The following is a 19,252-nucleotide window of genomic DNA, read 5'->3' as shown; positions in this document are numbered from 1 at the left end:
GCAGGGGGGGTGATCATGCGCCGCCTCTGGTGGCTTGATGGGCAGACACGCCATCTGTTCGAGCTGTCCATCTTGTGGATGCATCGTCCCTGTAATGCACCCACCCTCCCCTGGGGGGGCTTGGGGTGTTGTGGGCGGGCCGGGTTGAGCGACGGGGGTTGGGCTTCCCCTACGGTCTATGTGGCGAGTTTGGTTGGCCAGGTGGTCTGGGCCGTGAGAACTGAGCGCAGTCTATGGGGCTGGGCGCTGTGGCTAGGTTTGTCGGGCGTCTGTCCCAGTGGAGGGCTGGTTGTCTTGTCGGCGTGCCCGGCCTCTGCCGCGTGCTGTGCTTGGGGGTCGGAGGCCCTGGCATGGCATAAGTGTTCCATTCACGGGATTTCCAGGCGAGGAGCGGCCTGTTGCTGAGGACCGGGGAACCATTGGGTGTGTTTGCCTTCGCTGTGCCACGTCGCGATGTTTGACGGGGATTTCTCGTTTAGCAGTGGCAGGTTGGTGGGGCCCACGCAGTTCGGCCTTGTCCCGCACGCCTGTGGGGACTGAGCGCATCAATGTGCGGGGAGCATGTGCCCAGTGTGTCTGGTTGGCTGCTTGGCCTCCCCTGGCCGGACAGGTTTCGATATAGCCCTGCGGTGCGGGGGCTGGCCTGGGGCGCTCTGGCCTAGGTCGCTCAGATGCCCTTGGGTCAGTCCGCACTGGTTTGAGGTCCAAATTCAAGGGAAGGGCATCAGCGCGAGTGTTGAGCGCAGGATTAGAGCGACATATAAATGCGTGGTTTCTAGTGAAGGGGCGGCAATGCAAGTATGCACAGCCCTAGGAAAAGTTGTATTGTGGATCATCTGTACAAGCGGGGCATAGTTTACACAGTGGTCGAAGTGGGGAAAAAAAAGTAGGGGAACTGTGGGCGGAGACTCAGGGGGTGGGAATAACCCAAGGATTGGATTAGTGGGCGGAGTCGGAGGTGTGGCTAGAAATAGCAAAACATACCAATTTTTGAACGTTTGGCATTTCACTGACCAGTTACAGCTTATAACATTATTTAATTCAAAGAATCAATAAACATGTTTATTTGAGGTTTAATATATAAGTTGTTTATATTTAATTCATTTACAATGTGGGACATGTTTCCAATCACAGAATATTCCAAATACGCTTATAAGTGGAATCATAAGCCATTTGTCTCCGAGCCATGCAGTTTCTTACATCTGCACTTCTCCTCCCTTTTTCTAATCATTTCTGAACATAAAATTCAGGTTTAAATTCTATGACAGGTGGCCCCACGATATTTATGAACATTGTAGAAGACAGAAGATTGATTGATATTCTGTTCCGCAGTGGTGTGAGCACATCATTCATTACACTAAAGCCCCGTTCACATTCAGCAGTTGAGGTACAAAAGGTGTTTATAATGTGCATTAATGGTTTCAGGCTTTCAGAGATGCAATTTTTATTTTGTTTGTACTCTCTGAAACCAAGGATGTACTGCCTGGTATCAAATACATGCAACCTGCTACAAAGGTTTTGTAATTCTCCCTCACCGTATAAGATGTCTACTGGATCTGGCCAATAGACTGGTTGTAGGAGTTTCATTCTATGTACTAACTCTTTGTATTCTATTTCATCATTGTTTGTGGTTGTGCATCTAGAAACATTTGATGCATTAGACATTTTCATCCGTTTTCGCAGGTTATTTGCTAAGCTCCTAAAGAACTGTGCCCTATTGATGCTAACACAGCCTTTGTCCTGTTGCAGTCCTACACCAGCAAACTGCATCCGTTCAGCAGCATCTAATGCAGTTGTAGCAAACAAAGGGCCCAGGTGCATCAGCCATTGATTCAAACACTAAAATCTGCATCTGTATTGAACGATCGGCCTCATATATGGTCATATCACGCCGCTGCAGCCTTCTGGATAGGTCACCCAATTCTGTGAGAGCATCATATAAAATGCCCATATTTTCAACAAACACCAGGGAGGTTAATAAACGGTTTAAACCAGCATATTTCCTCTGCTCAATGTCACTCCTCGTTGAGTCTTCGGAAGATTCCATAAAATGTTTAATAAGTCCCTTGTAGTTATTCCAAACTACTCTCACAGATCTTTCACTTGAGGACACCCAACGTACATCTAGCACCTTTCCAATTGCCAGAAGTCTTACTTCTACCTCCAGAGCACATTCCCCAAGCTCTCTCTGATTTTTCGGAGAGGCATGGTAGGTGGTATATAGTTTATCAAAAAAAAATTTGAGCTGATTAATGCCTGCGACTTCTTTACAAACATCACCCACAGCAAGCTCCAGCTTGTGGTTAGCACAGTGCCATACACTCAACTGTGGATATTTCAGTTTCAGAAGAGTTGCCACACCGGATTTCCTACCTATCATATTGGAAGCACCATCTGTTACAAGCTGAACCAAATGACTTTTTAAATACTCATCAGTAAAACCGTGTCTCTCTAAGCATGCAAGTAAGGCATCTAAGATTAGATTTGCTGCAAATGAAAGTGAGAGAAAGTGAGTGAGAAGGAGTCACGTAGAGTAAGTGAAACTGTAAGTTAGAATGAGGTAATCAGAGTAGGAAAAAGTGGTGAGACTGAGTGAGTGAGAATGTGATACCGAATGCTGAAGAGTGAGTGCAAGTGAGCAATTTTGAGTAAAAGGGAAAGTGAATGAGAATGAATAATGGGGGTAGTGAGCCTGAGTAAGATAACATGTGAGCAAGCAGGACAAAACACAGGCCTTGGCAAAGTGGAGGTAAATATTTACTTATGGGAGGAACATATTGTGCATCTTGAAAAAAAATGTGGTCAACTCCTGGGGATGTTGTCTTGGCACAGTAATGGCTTTTGAGAGAATTTGTGTAAAAATGGGGTGTTGAAAATAAAAAGCAGTATTTGACCCTATAGTTCTTTTTTTCAAAATTATCTTGGGAGTAGCAACACCCTCCGGCCCTCCTTTATCTCTTCTTAGTCTTACAAGGCCCAGTAAATCGCACTCTTTTCCAAATCTCTTTCTAAATATTATCACTCTCAAAAACTGTTTTTTCTATGTAATTTTCCTTTGATGGGAAGAGGAGGTTTCTGAGGTGGTAGTATCAGGCAAGTGACACTACTTGGGCTCCCTCTGTTCGAGCCTTCATGGAGGATCCCTCTTCATTGCTACCTCCACCTGACCCCAGACTCTGCAACGCACTCCCTTACAGGCTTGATTATCCACTACTCCTCTCCAGTGCACCTTATCTCACAGCTGTCCTTGGGCCCCAGCCCCATATCAGGCACCATCGGGCTCCACTTTCATTTTTCCCGGTAAAAACATTAGTAAAATCACCTTCAAACTTAAAACATTGAATATAGCAGTAAATATAATTAGCACACACTTTAAAGTATGTACCACAGTAGCCCTTATGACCCGACTGCTAATTAAATAAACCAAAACAGAAAGGCCATGACAAGGCCGGCTTTAGCGCTGACGCGAAAGTTTTTTTTGGCGCCACACCAATAATCACTGCCATACGCCACAAGTGCTCCTCATCTCCCCATAGCCCCGCCCCCTCATGACCTCCTCCTCGGATTCCCTCACTGCCACCCTCCACCAGTGCCCCTCATTTTGCTGTAGCCCCTCCCCCTCATGACCTTCTCCTCAGAATCCCTCACTACCATCCTCCAGCAGTGCCCCTCATCTCTCCCTAGCTCCCCCCTCCCCCCCATGACCTCTTCCTCGGATTCCCTCACTGCCACCCTCCAACAGTGCCCCTCATCGCTCCATAGCCACTCCCACTACCTCCTCCTCAGATTCCCTCACTACCACCCTCCAACAGTGCCCCTCATCTTTATGTAGCCCCTCTCTCATATGCATTTCATTTGTTGTGTAGCGCTACTCATATCAGTGTAGTGTGTGTCAGTACTTTACACCACGCACACATTATACAGAGACAACGAATCATACAAGTATGTAAATCAGCCTACAGGGAATGTCACATAAGCCAATGAGGATTACAAGGTGTAAGAATCACATGTCATCCATACTGGTGGGCAGTTATTTTAAGAGGGTTTGGTCTGGAGAAGCACAAACTCAAGATTTAAAGAGTACTCCAGTGGTTAGGGGTTGGCTTTACTGATAAAAATGTATATCTGCCCAAAGATACTCATTTTAGCAACATTAGAATAATGAAAGACTGGGGAAGTTCTAACTATATCACAAAACAAAAAACGCGAAGTTCTAACTATATCATTCAGGTTTGCAAACAGCTCTTTGATGACAGTTCATTGGTCACTGTCCGATGTTAGGATTGTAACTTCTGAACTGCAAGTAACACAAGGATCTCTGTCACAATGACAGTAACCCACTGAGCTTCCACATAAAATACAGTTCATCTGCACTTAACTACTAACAGAGAAATGATTGCTCTCCAGCAGGATCATTAATCCCCAGCGTTATCTGGGCATCTTTTTATTGTCCTATTGTTGTCCTGCATCAGCCATGATAATGATAACAACGGATTAAATGAAGCACACACGAAGTACATGTCCTGCTGCGCCTGTGCAAATTTAAAAAGAAAAACAAATACACATTCTCCTACCTACTCCATTAGTCAATCTTAGTGTCGCAGCCTGAAGTGATAAGCAGCTGCAGGGGTTGGGAAAGGTGAATTAAAATAAACAAACTTCTTTTCTCCTGCACTGCATAGAAAAAGAAATATCCACGCAGCACAGAGGACAGTCGGCAAAGGTTACCGCGGCCAAAGAAAGGATTTGTCGCCTGTCGCCATGCCCCTGTTGGAGATGAAGGGGTGAAAAAATAAACAAAGCCTCGTTAACATGTAAATGGTCTTTTAAAGACCTGTGAAGTACTCAGGTAAGGCTGCGATAATCTCAAAAACTGTCTGTGACACACGACGGGGGAGTTGGGGGGGGCTTTGAAGCACTTTGAGCCCCATGGCGTTTCGCGCCTGCCTTCAAGCCCTTACTAGAACCGGGAATTAGGGCAGTCCCGGGACGCTTTTTTTAAATCAAGAAGTAGGGGAACGGACTAGCATAATTTTTAAAAGTAAGGGCACACCGTGCCCTTCCGTTCCCCCCCACTTCTAACACTGAGTTTACACCATGCGGAGAGTAGTGGAATGCTAAAGTCGACCCCTGAATTCATAGTTACCCCGGACGTTTGGCTGGAAAAAGTAGGAGTGGCAGAACAGCGCACAGTCGTTGTCCCTAGGTGCAAGTCATTGCAGGGATGTGTAGGTGCGGCCAGCGCTATCCGCCAGTGTGCTAAACAAGGACACGAGGTCCGAGGCTTGGCTTGCCTGGTGGCAAAAAAAAACCAAGCATTTGCAATGCAATAGGTCTCGCAGTTACACGAGTTAAAGCTATTGGCATTGTAAATGACAATGCCAATAGGCATTGTTATTTGCAATGTCAATAGCTCAAACTCGCGTAAATGCGAGACCTAATGCATTGCAAATGCTTGTTTAGTTTGCTTTATGAACCATGGCCTCCTTCTCTGTCACTGCTAAGACTGTATACATTGTTTATTCCGAGCATACACGTGTAGGTGTGTGTACACCTGGCATAGGGTCTGCTATAATTTTTTATGAATCCAGATTTTGGGGGAACACATAATGTACAAGCCCACATCAATCATAAATTCTTATTTTAAGGGCACTGTTCACAAGGGTTTTGCTGTACGTAGGCGTGCCTTATTTTAATGGCGCCCAGGCTCACTGCGGGACTTCAGAAGCCAGGAGTAAATGACAGCAAATTCTTTGTGAAGCAGGACATAGCTATTTGTTTGTGTATCGTGTCTCCATTCAAATATTTTCTAGAAAATGAAAAGACCAAATGCGAATTAATTTTTCTAGTGCTTTTTTAACATAATATGTTGGCAGAAACAATGGCGACACATGTTTCTGCTGGTTGAAAGATGTGTGTAGTCATTACTAGAAATGTTTTCCTAATACAGTCATGACAGCAGCACTAAAGCAGCCGCGTTTTTTTAAAAACTAACTTTAGTGTATTGTAACAGCTGTACTCCGTTTCTTTACCATCACTTTGGATTAGCAAGCAAGTTTGCCATCAATAGTTTGAAGACCATAAGATGGATTTTTCACCCAAGCTGCACTACAGCTGCTTTCTTTCACCAGACAGCTGGGTGACACCGTTTTTTTCACTCAAAGTGTGAACGGGCCGGTGGAGAACTCCTTCCTCTGAGCGCGCCCTGATGTGTCCTTGTGAGTCGGGAAAGTTTAGAGTGATGTGCAGTGATGACATCATCACCTGGGCCTTCTCAGCCGCTGTAGCTAGGATTACCGAGAGCAGGGGAAGGGAGCAGGAAGTCTGACAGTCCAGCCTGCAGTGGGACTGCTGGTGTTTTTCTTACTCCGTGTCCTGGCATGGTTCCTGTAAAATACAAACACACACAGAGCGCTATTGTTTCTAGCCCTCTTACCGACCCACTGATCCTAATATGGAATTCAGCAGGAAACGCATGATTTCCTGACACGCACAACACGCCGGAGAAAGAGAAAAATCCCTACTGCCGACTAATGCTCCATGCCACGCGAGACCCCGAACCTCTGAGGCTAATTTGGTGGGGTTAGCAGCAAGAGGCTTCGGTTTCTCTAGCCGGGTTGGAGGAAAGTGGGAAAGTCAAAAAAGTCTTACACGGTTTTTAACTGTATTTCTGTGTTGCAACACATACCAAGCTATCTCTGTCAGAATGAAGTAAGCTTCCTGACTCAAACCAGTAAGGGAATCTGTATTTTAGAAATACGTGGACAAAACGGCCAATTACCCCGTTTTTTGCAAAATGTGATGATTGTTCGAGGATATTGCAACAGCATGGGGGCACTGGCGTGATTTCGTGAGCTTTCAAAAAAGACAAGGAATACACAAGTTCGCGCCCCTGCCGCTATATTTAGCTCTGTTGAAAAAAAGCATTCACACTGTTCAACAAGAAGGGCTGGGCGAGAAGGGAGGGGGGAATGCCAGCAACAGAGGAGCCCGCGAAAGAGAAAGTGATCGTGATTACGATCCCTACGGAGGAAAGACACATGGCGCTGCGCGCGTGCACGTTCACGTGCACTGTAGCTTTAGGCCACGGCAGCACTTTGAAAAGCCCACATATAAAATGTCTCTTCGAGCCTTTGGCTCACGAGACCTAAAAAAGGGCCCGATTTCTCCAGCATTTCCAGGCTAGGTGCCCACATGTAATGCAACGTCGCGGCGCTCTGCAACCCAGGGACCGTACAAATATATATATATAAAAATATATATATATATATATATATATATACAACCTGGCATGCAGCGGAGTGCTTTTGAACCCCCCCCCCTATGCCTCGCTCTGCGGCTCGCTCGAGCGTGGTGGTCTTGCCTGCTAAGTGAATGCCTGCAGTTCTAAACAAAGCACGATCCGCATCAAATTAATATTGTGTTTGCCCGACTCTAACACAGTTTTACTTATATATATATATATATATATATATATATATATATATACATATATAACACCTACTGGCGGTCGCCAGTAGGTAGTTATAGTTAGGACCCCTTTTCCATAGGAAATCCGCAACATTCTATTTTGAATAACTTTGGCGCCGGTCGATGAATCCTCGCGAATTTCTCAAAATAGGTGGGGCGCTCCGCTCCGCTCCTACCCTGAAAGTCTCGGGGGGATTCGTCAAGCGGGGGCTGAGATAAAAGGGGGGTCCCAAAACACGTTTTTCCCATGCATTTTTCCATAGGACCTTTAGAACGAGCTACAGCCCGAACGGCTGAACAGAATTACTAGAAATTTGGCAGAGAGGTAGTCCGTAGGTCAAGGAAGTGCCTTTTGTAGGTTTGGTGTAAATCTGTTCAGTAGATTCTGAGAAAATAGCCTTTAAATCAATATATATATCTGAGCCCGCTTACGGTACGCTTACCGTACGCTTACCGTACGCGTACGGTGGCGTGCGCGAGCGCGATTCTGATTGGCTCTTAGATCTTAGTAAACATTCGAATCGGCCGAAACCAGGAAGCGGCGTCCGCCATTTTGTCTCTCGCACTGAGTGTTATTTATCAAACATGATGCCCAAAAACATGTTACGGGGCTGTTTTGAAAACTCCCTCCCACATAGTCATGTTGAGGGAGTCCCCAAACATCCCCCTAGAGCAAAAACGGTTTTATTTTTTTTTCGGCAATTTCGCCGAGTACGCTTACCGTACGCTTACCGTAAGCGTACGGTAAAAAATAGAAATAAAAAAAACACTATCCACACTTACCCCACCCCCTGTGCTTTTGGTGGCCGTAGGCCACCAAATGTACAGGGCTTATTACATCAGTAAAAAAACTATATTTTGGCAACATGAAATTATAAAATCGAAATAAAAAAAACACTATCCACATTGACCCCACCCCCTGTGCTTTTGGTGGCCGAAGGCCACCAAATGTACAGGGCTTATTAAAGTTGATAAAAACCGTGCACGGAACGCACTGCGTTAAGTGGGCGCGCACGCCTCGAATGGCGTAAAGTAACTTAGCATTTAAAAAACCGTACAAATTCACTGAAAAAACCATAGGTTTCACACACGTTATAGTTAGGAATTAGCATTTAAAAAACCTTGCAAATTGACTGAAAAAACCATAGGTTTCACACATGTTATAGTTAGCGGAAATTTTACTGATAAAAAACCAATGAAATTGCCCCGTTATAGTTAGTGCTGGCAACTATAACTCACGCGACCGCAATCTTCTGCTGATGACATATGTGTCTTTATAAAAAAAATATTTGTAATATATGTATAGCTAAAAATGTATGGAAGAAGACATGGGCAAATAAGTGTCTAAATACAGTATTAGCATCAGCAGAGGATTGCGGTCGCGTGAGTTATAGTTGCCAGCACTAACTATAACGGGGCAATTTCATTGGTTTTTTATCAGTAAAATTTCCGCTAACTATAACATGTGTGAAACCTATGGTTTTTTCAGTGAATATATATATATCGGGCAAACACAATATTAATTTGATGCGGATCGTGCTTTGTTTAGAACTGCAGGCATTCACTTAGCAGGCAAGACCACCACGCTCGAGCGAGCCGCAGAGCGAGGCATAGGGGGGGTTTCAAAAGCACTCCGCTGCATGCCAGGTTGCATCTACAGGCTAACGAAGTTATTACACTAGCCCGCACTTTGAGAACAATAGGAGCATGAACGGGACAATGTAACTAACATACGCGACATGCCATGGCCCTGAGGGATAGTCGATGCATGCAATGGCAAACCAAGGTAAACCCATGATAATCCCAAGAAAGCTGAAAGCCCTAACCCGCTGACCCTTAGCCCACCCTTCCTGTATCCCTATTAGCTGTCATTTTTGGTAGTACTGATAATATGTGCTCCCAAGGCAACCGAACCGTTTTGACAGGGCTGGCTATGCCAAAGTTTCCTGAAGACTGCCAGAATAAAGTAAACAAACACTCATTATTTCAGGGGCTTTGAGCTGAATGAACTAATACATGGTGTACTACTGATGCGGATGGAGTGAATATATGAATATATTCTGGGCAAATCACTTGATCAGTGATAAGCTGCGCTAAGTAAACCTGCCAACTCCACGAGGCCAACATGATGGCACAGCACGTTGAGCAATCGATGCAGAAACAGGCGGCGATCGATTGCCTGCAATACCGACGTACCCTGCCACCTGTCAGAGGCCGGTAATTCGGGTGGCATTAAATTAGGAAATAGCACAATATGTTAGGGGATTCGGCTGGTAGATAAATCTGACTCGAGCCACCCAAAGTGATGATTGTGTGGTACAGGTGTTGAAAAATAATGGGCTAGTAACGGAGCAGTAAACAACACTTAAAAAGGCAAATCGCTGTTAGAATCAGCCCCTTTCGCTTAAAACTCGACTTTGGGCTTGAAGCCTGAAGCTACAGAGGATTTAACTGGAAACATTCACTAACCAGAGGTCCATGGTTTCCCAGCCATTTTTAATACATATAGGTGCACGTAGGGCAGCGAAGGGCTCTGGGGGGTTACCATCTGAACTTGTGAGGCCTCTGTAAAAAGAGCCCTGGTTCTGCCATTTGGGCACTGAAGATACACAAACCCAAATAATTAGCAGGTCAATGGAATGAGGCGATTGTGTTGCAGTGGCATCTCCTTCAGAAGTATTGGTTTCCTGCCTCTGCCTTATGATCCGCCATCTGTAACAATAAACATCTGTTATTCAGCGCAAATATATCCGGGGGAACATGTGCCTTACAAATATGACTGTTAGGTTTCCGGCTACCCCGGTGGTGCCAACCCGTGATTCCTTCCTTCCAAGTAAAGAAATAAGTACAGTTGAGTGGGGTGGTAGAGAAGACGTGCTTGAGGTTTCCTGGGCGCACATTGATTTGTTAAGTCCTTTTCTCTGTTGGCAATTCACAGCCTTCTTCAGGATGCGTGGGGCGGCTGTGGGGGCGGCTTTGGCGCGTTTAACACGGCATTTGGAAGGTTTGAGGTCAGGGGGGCATACTTGTGCACGACAGCACATGCGGTAGTATTAGCAGCTGCCCTTGGTAGAAACGTATTCGGGGGCCCTCGTTTGGAACAGCTTTGAATGGGAACAGTCCAGCCCTTTGTTGCCCATCTTGGGGTAAGTTACAGACGGTGCACAGACATACTCTTCCAATTTCTAAATGTGTTTGCATACAATATTGGGGGATGGTGACGTATTTTAACACAGTAACACAGCAACAGCTCACTAATATCACTGGAAATAATAGGTGACTCTACCACTTAGCAGATAGGAGGTTCTGTCTCGATCTAAAAGATTTTTACGAGAGTAGGGATGCACACCATTTCTTTGCTGATCATTTTCAATCTATATGCGTGCGGCTTGGTGGATGCCATGCCCCAACAGCATCCGGGTCATCAACAATCGGTGTTTGGGGGCACCTTCTCCCCCGTCCAATCGCACAGCTTAGGTGACCCACTGGGCCCTTATCTGATCTTGCCAACTTTCACCTGGTGATCCATATTAATCCAGATTTGGAGCTTATGCATGCATCTTAATTTGCACTTCTTCCTTCACACATGGAGTAGTTATGCCAATTTCCACAGTTTCTAGTGTTAAAGTCGGGCCATTCGAACCTCTTACAAAAACACGACTAATGCAAATTCGTCTGAGGCAGTGCTGTTTATTTAAAAAACCCATTGCATTTCGGGCCACTGGTGCCCTTCGTCAGGGGTCACTACAATAACAAATAAAACAGAACAATCATTAGATTTTCATCAATTAACAGAATCACTATTTTACAGTTAATTGTATGTTGATTCAAGCAAGAACGTTATTTTTATATATATACGGTGTGCCATACTTCCTAATCTGGCGCTGTGGAGCCTAAAGATGCCAAAATGTTCCACGAACTAGCACTTTGTGCTATTCACTCCCTAATGTTTCCCAAAACCCATAGTATAACTTCTCCTCGTGTCCCTGTGTGAAAAAGATCTTGATATAGCGTCTAGTTCGTTCACAAGTACCTCAAAATATTGTCGTTTGCGCCTGGCATATTCATCTGCAGCTCGCACTTCCCATGAACCAAATGTGCCCTCACCTCTGTTCTACAAACATCAACACGTACACCCTCCAAACCTTACCGATCATTCCCACTATTTATCTGTTTGATCCATGCTGTACTAGCCCGTATGACCATTTATATTCTTGCTCACATTCACCTCAAAAGCCCCGCTGTTGCGTTTGCTACTCTACAACCTTCGGAAAGCACCAATATTATCCTATCTACGCTGCAGCGTTGGTGTTCCATACCTGCCACTGCCGTTGTAAAACCGCCGGCTCCATGTTTGTCATTAAGCAGATACAGGAACCCACCCTAGATCCGCCTCTTATTTAAACATTACGTCCCTCCCTTTTTGGTCTACAATACTTAACATTTCCCGCCAGAAATACCGCATTCCCAAAAGGCTGTTGCATGAATTGAACTCCATTCCCCACAATCCATTGCTATAGCAATAAAATGAATATATAACGTCCAAACGTCGGAATCACATATCTCTGTTAAAACTGTCAATAATTATTCTTCGTGTCCACAAGATACGCTGTTATAAAGTACTCCTGAGAGTTTCCAATGTTCTTGTGTATACAGCACTTTCTAAACAGACGAACTACGTTGTATCGCCTCTGTGTGAAGTGGAATGTAGTTCATGAAGATTCGTTTTTTCGTTTTTATCATTTTTATTGATGCGGGTGCAATCCCATACAGGAGCATAATTTTCAACATTTTTACGAGAGTAGGGATGCACACCATTTCTTTGCTGATCATTTTCAATCTATATGCGTGCGGCTTGGTGGATGCCATGCCCCAACAGCATCCGGGTCATCAACAATCGGTGTTTGGGGGCACCTTCTCCCCCCTCCAATCGCACAGCTTAGGTGACCCACTGGGCCCTTATCTGATCTTGCCAACTTTCACCTGGTGATCTAAAAGAAACATTTTAGTGATGTTGTAAGTGTGGAACACATGGCCCTAGCGGCGCAGGGGAAACTTTGCAGGTAGGAATACCAGGGTCGGTAAGCGGAGTGCTGTCGGTCGGTAGTACGACCGTTGGATAGTTTTGCTCTCACACTGGGAAGAATAAAAGGAATTTGCACCTGTGCACTTCACTTAACTGTCACACCGGCACTTATGACAGCCTGCCACGAGTTGGCGCTGTCTGTCTATTTTAGAGATGACCGCAACAGGCATTGTTTAATTCAATTTACATTAAAATCACTATGGCCTGCTGCCCAAGCCATTCTTATAGCTTTGAGGGCCTTGGAATAGGCGGACTGGTCACGCTTGCACGGGTGTCAGGGTTAGTAGTTGTGGTGACAATAGGATGGGCAGCACGGCAGGAGCAAGGTATGGTGCAAAGGAAGTGGCCGCCTGATGTGAGTCAAGGCATATAGTGGCACTAGTGTCAGGTTGTCTGTTGCACTGCCTTGCGGTAAGGTAGCGCAAGCGTATGCTGATTATAGTTTCGCTCAATATTGGGCGTCTATGTAGGCATCACCGCGAACAGCTCTAGGTCAGAACCTGTTATGCTGCCTTCAGTTGGCGTTGCGGTGCGTCCAGGGACATCTTAAGGATGTTGGGGGCCCTGGGCCAAACATATTTTGGGGGCCCGTGTTCGGAACAGCTCTGAATTGATGATCCATGCCCCCTGCGGCCAGGACACTGACAGTGCACAGGCACACTTGTCCAAATTCCGAATGTGTCTACAGCTAATATCCAGGCATAGTGAGATGAGTTTTCAATTTGGAAACACCAGCAGCACCCCAATATTACTGCAAAAAATTTCTTTGACACCCTCCTATGTTTCAAATGTGAGGTCCTGTTTTGACCAGAAAAATAAAAGAATTATGGATGTTGCATGAAACAAACACATTTCTCTGAACAAAGTCTAAGTCTGCCTTCAATTGGCGTTGCGGTGCACCTTCCTTGGCGGTAATTGGACAGGGTGCCCGGGGTGTGGCTAATTCATTTATTTAGCTTTCTTGGCTGCAGTCCAGAGATTTTTTATTTTCCGTTCGGTTCAGGTATAGCACGCCACTAGCCAAGGTCGCATGACCACAGATGATGCATAGGCAGGTAAAGAAAGCACCTTATTTGAGGTTCCCTCTTATAGCATGAGCCTTTGCACCGAAGGGAGCTGTCACAGTGATATGCCTCTTTTAGGTCACAAGGCATTCTGTTAATGATTATCGATTCTCAGATGGAAGGGACAGGTTGCCTGGTATCGGTTACGTCTCTACAATGCCCCAGACAAACTATGTCTATGGTTTCGTCTGGCCATGGCTGGGTTTCACACACATTTTACCTGTTTTACAGGGGGGGTATGGTTGATTTCCGTTGATTGGTGGTGTTGCTTAGTGTAATGGTCCCTTTTGCGGTTGAGATTGCTATTCATCGAAGGCGTTGTTCAGGGGTGGATCCTTCAGCGGTGCCTCGGTGAGTGACTCGCGCAGGGGTTTGGGTTTGGGGTGCCTTTTCTTTGGAGTTGTGATGTTAGGTGTAAACCTCGATGTTCTGCTTGGCGCCTGGGTGGCGTGCACCGTGAGAAGTCTGTTTCGTATTGTTGCATTGAACAAAGATTTCGTCGCTTGGCCAGCAAGGTCCTTTAGGATGACAAATGGTAAAATGGTTTTCGGTTCTGACCGGGGCTCGGCATGTATGGTTTCATCTTCCACACCTAACACTTGTGCATTACCGGCCTAGAAGCCAAGTATACTTCACGGGGCTCTGGTCACACCAAAGTGGGCCAAGATCACACAAAGCACAGGCTGAGAGTGCGGTGTCAGTCATATATGGCGAATTATGAGAAACATGACAGAGGTAGCGAAGAGGACATCACAGAATTGGTCAGTGATAATAGCATGGTTCATCTTTTGTCCCTATATAGGCAAAAGATACGGACAGGCTCTGTTTTGCTAAGAATAGTTATTTTGTCTCCGCATGTGCCTTGTTCGCAGTACAACGAGGTCAATTTTGTCTCCAACGCAGGGATTGTGTGCCGCTATTCCGTTTCCAAAGGGCTCACGCTTTCGGTACCTGGCTTACGTGCAGGTGACCTGTCTGGCTGTTGCGGAAGTTGATTGGTGGAATGGTCCCAATTGCGGTTAAGCTCACTACTCTTTGTAGGGAGAAAATTCCCGCTATGTTCAACACGTTAAGGTGACAGTGCCACCAGTTCTGAATGGAGGCATGTTCTATATGCTACGCAGTGAAGCCGGAATTGTGACTTCAGTTATCTTATGCAACTAACAAGCATTGTTAAAGCCAATGGTATTGGCGTGTTGTAGGTGGACTGTGGTTTTGTGGTAGTTACACAGCGGCCATGTCAGAAGCCACAAATTAACAGTCTACCTTTGCCACTGGTTTTCTGACCAATGGTGGGAAAGTATAATTTTACACTTACTCAGGAAATTTCAACGCAGAGAGAGGCACTGCAAAATAATGACTGCATTGTGCAATTGGCTACAAGGGCCTTCATGGGGAACACCTGCGGGCACCTTATAGAATCGTGTACCATGTTCACGGGTGGGCATTCGTCTGCAACCAAGGGCAGGTATCAGGTCGCTTCAGTTAAGATATATTCACCTGCACATTAACCTGGGCAGCAGGCGGGTGGTGGTAGTTGTCAGCTACCTAGTGTGCTGTGGCGCAGTAAGTTTGGTTAACACTGCGTTAGTGCCATAGGGCGACAGGGTATCATATACCTTTTGGTGTCCCAATATTCAGGAAAGGGCAGGTTTTTGCACAGTTGTCCCCCCCGTTTCCCACAGACTTGTCCACTCCCTGGTTATCCTTCTATGGGCTAGAACCTGAGACTAGAAGGGGAATCTTCTGCGACCGGTGTCCCAAATATGTTGATAGTCATTGCTGGGGTAGATGTACCTTGAAGGGCGTGATTACTTCTTGGCCTGTCCCAAGTTTTGGGGTCAAACTGGGTTGGATTATTAAGTCCACAGTCCGTAGGAATCATCCAACTTTCCTTCAGTCCAAATAAGGGCAGTTAGCGATACATCAGCGAGTGGGTAACATACCCGGTTATCAGCGACTTCAAGCCCCGGGGGCACACGCGCTTCACATAAACACAGAGCTGCAACCAGTAGAGTACCAAGTGGCAGAATCCAGTAAATCGGTCGAATATTGTGTCTCTCTGGCCTACAGCTGTGTGGAGCCGGTGTCATTGAGGGGTACGCCCAGGTGGTAATTGTGGGCTTCTTAAGGTTCTTATTACCAATACGGCTTGTGGCAGCACACCACGCGGATTGTTTAAGGGTCATCCTGGGCCGCATTTACTCAGCCCAGTAGGAGCGTCACAGCTGGGTGGAGCCAGTCTCATTTAGTGGTACACCTGTGGGAAAATGGTGTGCTCCTATAGGTTCCCATGAACTAGGCAGTGTGTGGCACCTCCCACATCAAGTGTTAGGCACTGGATTACAGACAGGGCGCCCTGTATCGAATCGGACAGATTCTCTGAGCGGGTATGCCTAGGGAGCTCCACCAGAGGGAGCTGAGCGTTCGAAATTCCCATAAGGAATAAGGGATGCAGGGCAAGTGCTGGAGGGCAGCCGTGCTCATTGTCTCACACACGCCTGTTATGGACATTCCTGTGCGCATGGATTTAGCAAGTATAGGGACAGTGCCAGGGTTAAGCATAATCCCCCTCGCCCGTATAGCCTAAGCTGGCAAGCGGGGGTTGGAACGGTCTTCTAACATGTGAGCTGCTGTCCCAGAGATGGCAGACACATGTGTCCAGTCACACACGGTGCTAGATGGGCGGCTGCCAGTGTGATCAGCAAATAGGTGGGGCATCGTGTGCCAGGGTGTCTGAAACTGTCCCGCCCAGAGTGGGACGGGCTGAGTCATGTGACGCATTGGAACTTTGCGGCGTGAGGTGAATAGTGCTTGGCACAACTTCACAGGCATAAAGGGTGTTTTTGTTTCATCAGACACTAGCTGATCCAAGCTAACGTCTAGGACTATTGGGATATAGATGGGGCATCGATAACCAGTAGGGATGTTCTTTCATCTAGATTTGCAGGAGGCTCTAGACAGGAGAGTTAGCGGGCAAGACTATAGCTGTTTCGGTGGGGGACTCTGGCGGCGAAGGTGGCCACCTCCAGAGCTGTGGCGGAGTTACAGGGTGATCTGGAAGCACATGGGTACCGAAGGGTACCTCTGAGCGGCACCATAGGGGGTGCCAGAGCCCAGGAGCCTCATGGGAGGTTCCTGGAAAACCGTGTCGGCGCCCCGTTAGTCCTTCGGGCGGTTCTGGGCCTGAACAACCTGGGGCTTGCCTTGCTTCGCTCCGCCCTGAAAGGGTCGTGAGTAATAAGGGACCGTGATCCGGGAAGAGGATCAACGAAGGGGTAGCACAGATAGGGTTCGCCCCAGTGCTGCTTGGCTCATCAGGCGGGCAGGCGGCCCAGATGGTTGCCTGCCCTTGGATCGCCCGTAAGATAACCCACCATATTACATAACGGTGTATGTAATAAACCTGCAGCGGTTTTTACCCAAATAAAATTTGTGTGGTGTTTTATATATGCGTAGAACATGCATGCTATTGTTGGGGGGTGGGGAGTGTTGCCTACTGCTGATGCTATGCGGCTGCCCTAGCGCCGGTAGGGTGCCCTAAGGAGGGCGGGCCTCTAGTGCCAGCAAGGCACCAGCCCACCCCTCTTCTAAGTGTGGGGACCCCTCGGGGAGGAGTCCCCCTACTCTGGCAGCCAGGGGCTGCGGCACGCAGGGCGCGTCATTTCCGGGGCGCGAGGAACGGGGGTATATAGGCCTCCCCCACCCACTGGCCTTCCTCTTTTGCGCCCTGGACACACCGTCTCCCACCCTACAGCTTACCCGGCGTGGAAGCAGCTGGGGAGGCATAGAATGTTGTTCTTTTTCGTTGCAGGCGGAGTTACAGGGCGATCTGGAAGCAAATGGGTACCGAAGGGTACCTTTGCGCGGCACCATAGGGGGTGCGAGACCCAGAGCCCAGGAGCCTCATGGGATGTTCCTGGAAACCTGTGTCAGCGCCCCGTTAGACCTTCGGGCGGTTGTGGGCCAGAACAACCAGGGGCTTGCCTTGCTACGCTCCGCCCTGAAAGGGGCGTGAATAATAAGGGACCGTGATCCAGGAAGAGGATCACCGAAGGGGCAGCACAGATGGGGTTCGCCCCAGTACTGCTTGGCTCATCAGGCGGGCAGGCGGCCCAGATGGTTGCCTGCCCTTGGATCGCCCGTAAGATAACCCACCATATTACATAACGGTGTATTTAATAAACCTGCAGCAGTTTTTACCCCCAAAAAATGTGTGTGGTGTGTTTTATTTATGTGTAGAACATGCATGCTATTGTGGGGGGGTGGGGAGTGTTGCCTACTGCTGGTGCTAATGCTGGAGCAGAATTTTCAGTTTGAAAATTCTGGGGCTTTTGAAGCTCTGGCATGTCTATTCGTTGTACTAATTTATTAATAATTAATAATTAATTATTTGTCTTGTGCAAGTGCGTTTATATTAATCAATCCGTTTGTTTTAACAAGAGAGAGTTACACGTGAGTGTGCTTAAATGTGCTGACTGATAATAACACGCGAGTTAAATGTGTTTTCATGTTTAAACGTTGCTATGTGCTGTTTATTTTTGAGCACAAAACGCTTTTGAATTAATGCTTTTCCATGTTGCAAGTGCTAGATAAATGCATACACATAAGGGTATTAGTGGGGTTAACACTGTTTAATCACTATGCTGTAGTAACGTTGTTTTTGTCTCTTTTAATTAAGATGGTCTATTAAGGCCTATGTTGGCCTGAGAAAGAAGGCTGAATAGTGAGCCTGACTGTGATTATAATTTGAAAACTGAGACGAGGGAGACCCCTGCTGGAAATGGTCCTGAAGCTAACTGACCATGGTCCTTGTCGAAAACTTTCCATGAGGACGGCAGCAGTTTTTGGGAGGTCTCCAAGAGAAGTGAAAGTGTCCTTGGCAGCCTTGGGAAACAAAGGAGCCTTAGAGAGAAGCTCTGAACTGTGGCTCGATGGCCGAGGAGAAGCAGGATAATTGTGATACATGTTTTATTTTCTTGGTTCCTGTTCCGTAGTTTTCGCTATGTGTATTTTTCTTGAGCGGAGATTCTCAAATGTAGCAATGTTACATCCTTTCCTTCTCGCTCTGCTCAGCAAGTCCGGCGGACATTATGGTTTTTTCTATGTTCCCAATGTATCTTTCTATTGTTTAGAGTATTATAAGATGTTAGCCTAGAGAGGGTCTTTTGCCACTTGCCATTTTGCCTTTGCCGCGTATCGAATTTGCGTTGCTGAGGATTGATGCTGAAGGGACTTCGTCTTGAGAGACATTTACCGAGAGACTTGTCCTGACCCGTTCTGACATTTAGCTAGAATAGGTAACTATGAGAAATGATTTACTCTGATTGATTTTCTTTGACTAATTTTAGATAAAGCAATATAATTTTAAACATGGTGTTGGATATTCTTTCTTGTCAATTATTGGGTTTACATTATTGATTATTGTTGTGTATATTGTATAGGTTATGCTTAGGGACAGTCACAAAAACCAGGTCTTATCGACCTCGATATAGATGCAGGGTGTTTAGGAGTGTTTTCCTTCCACAGGTTTATTGCTGGTAGAGTATTTGAGCGTATGTTAGTGAAATGGGCCCTAGCGTATGATGTATGCATGTGCGTGTAACTGTGAGATTACTTTATCCGTGGTAGT

The 19,252-nt window shown here is 46.5% G+C and overlaps 1 long non-coding RNA gene across 1 annotated transcript in view; it reads left to right on the top strand.

The window, feature by feature from the left end:
- The window catches only part of LOC146870555 (uncharacterized), a 40,640-nt gene extending 21,720 nt beyond the window's left edge, over positions 1-18,920 (top strand). Inside the window, exons 2-3 of the long non-coding RNA XR_014959409.1 lie at positions 4,683-4,849; positions 18,302-18,920. This is a non-coding gene — a long non-coding RNA (uncharacterized LOC146870555). The remainder of the gene's footprint in view (positions 1-4,682; positions 4,850-18,301) is intronic.
- Positions 18,921-19,252: the final 332 nt, after the last annotated feature.

Source organism: Triturus cristatus, chromosome 1_1, assembly GCF_964204655.1.
Source record: "Triturus cristatus chromosome 1_1, aTriCri1.1, whole genome shotgun sequence".
Classification (NCBI taxonomy): Eukaryota; Metazoa; Chordata; class Amphibia; order Caudata; family Salamandridae; genus Triturus; species Triturus cristatus.
This window is presented reverse-complemented; position numbering and strand designations above follow the sequence as displayed.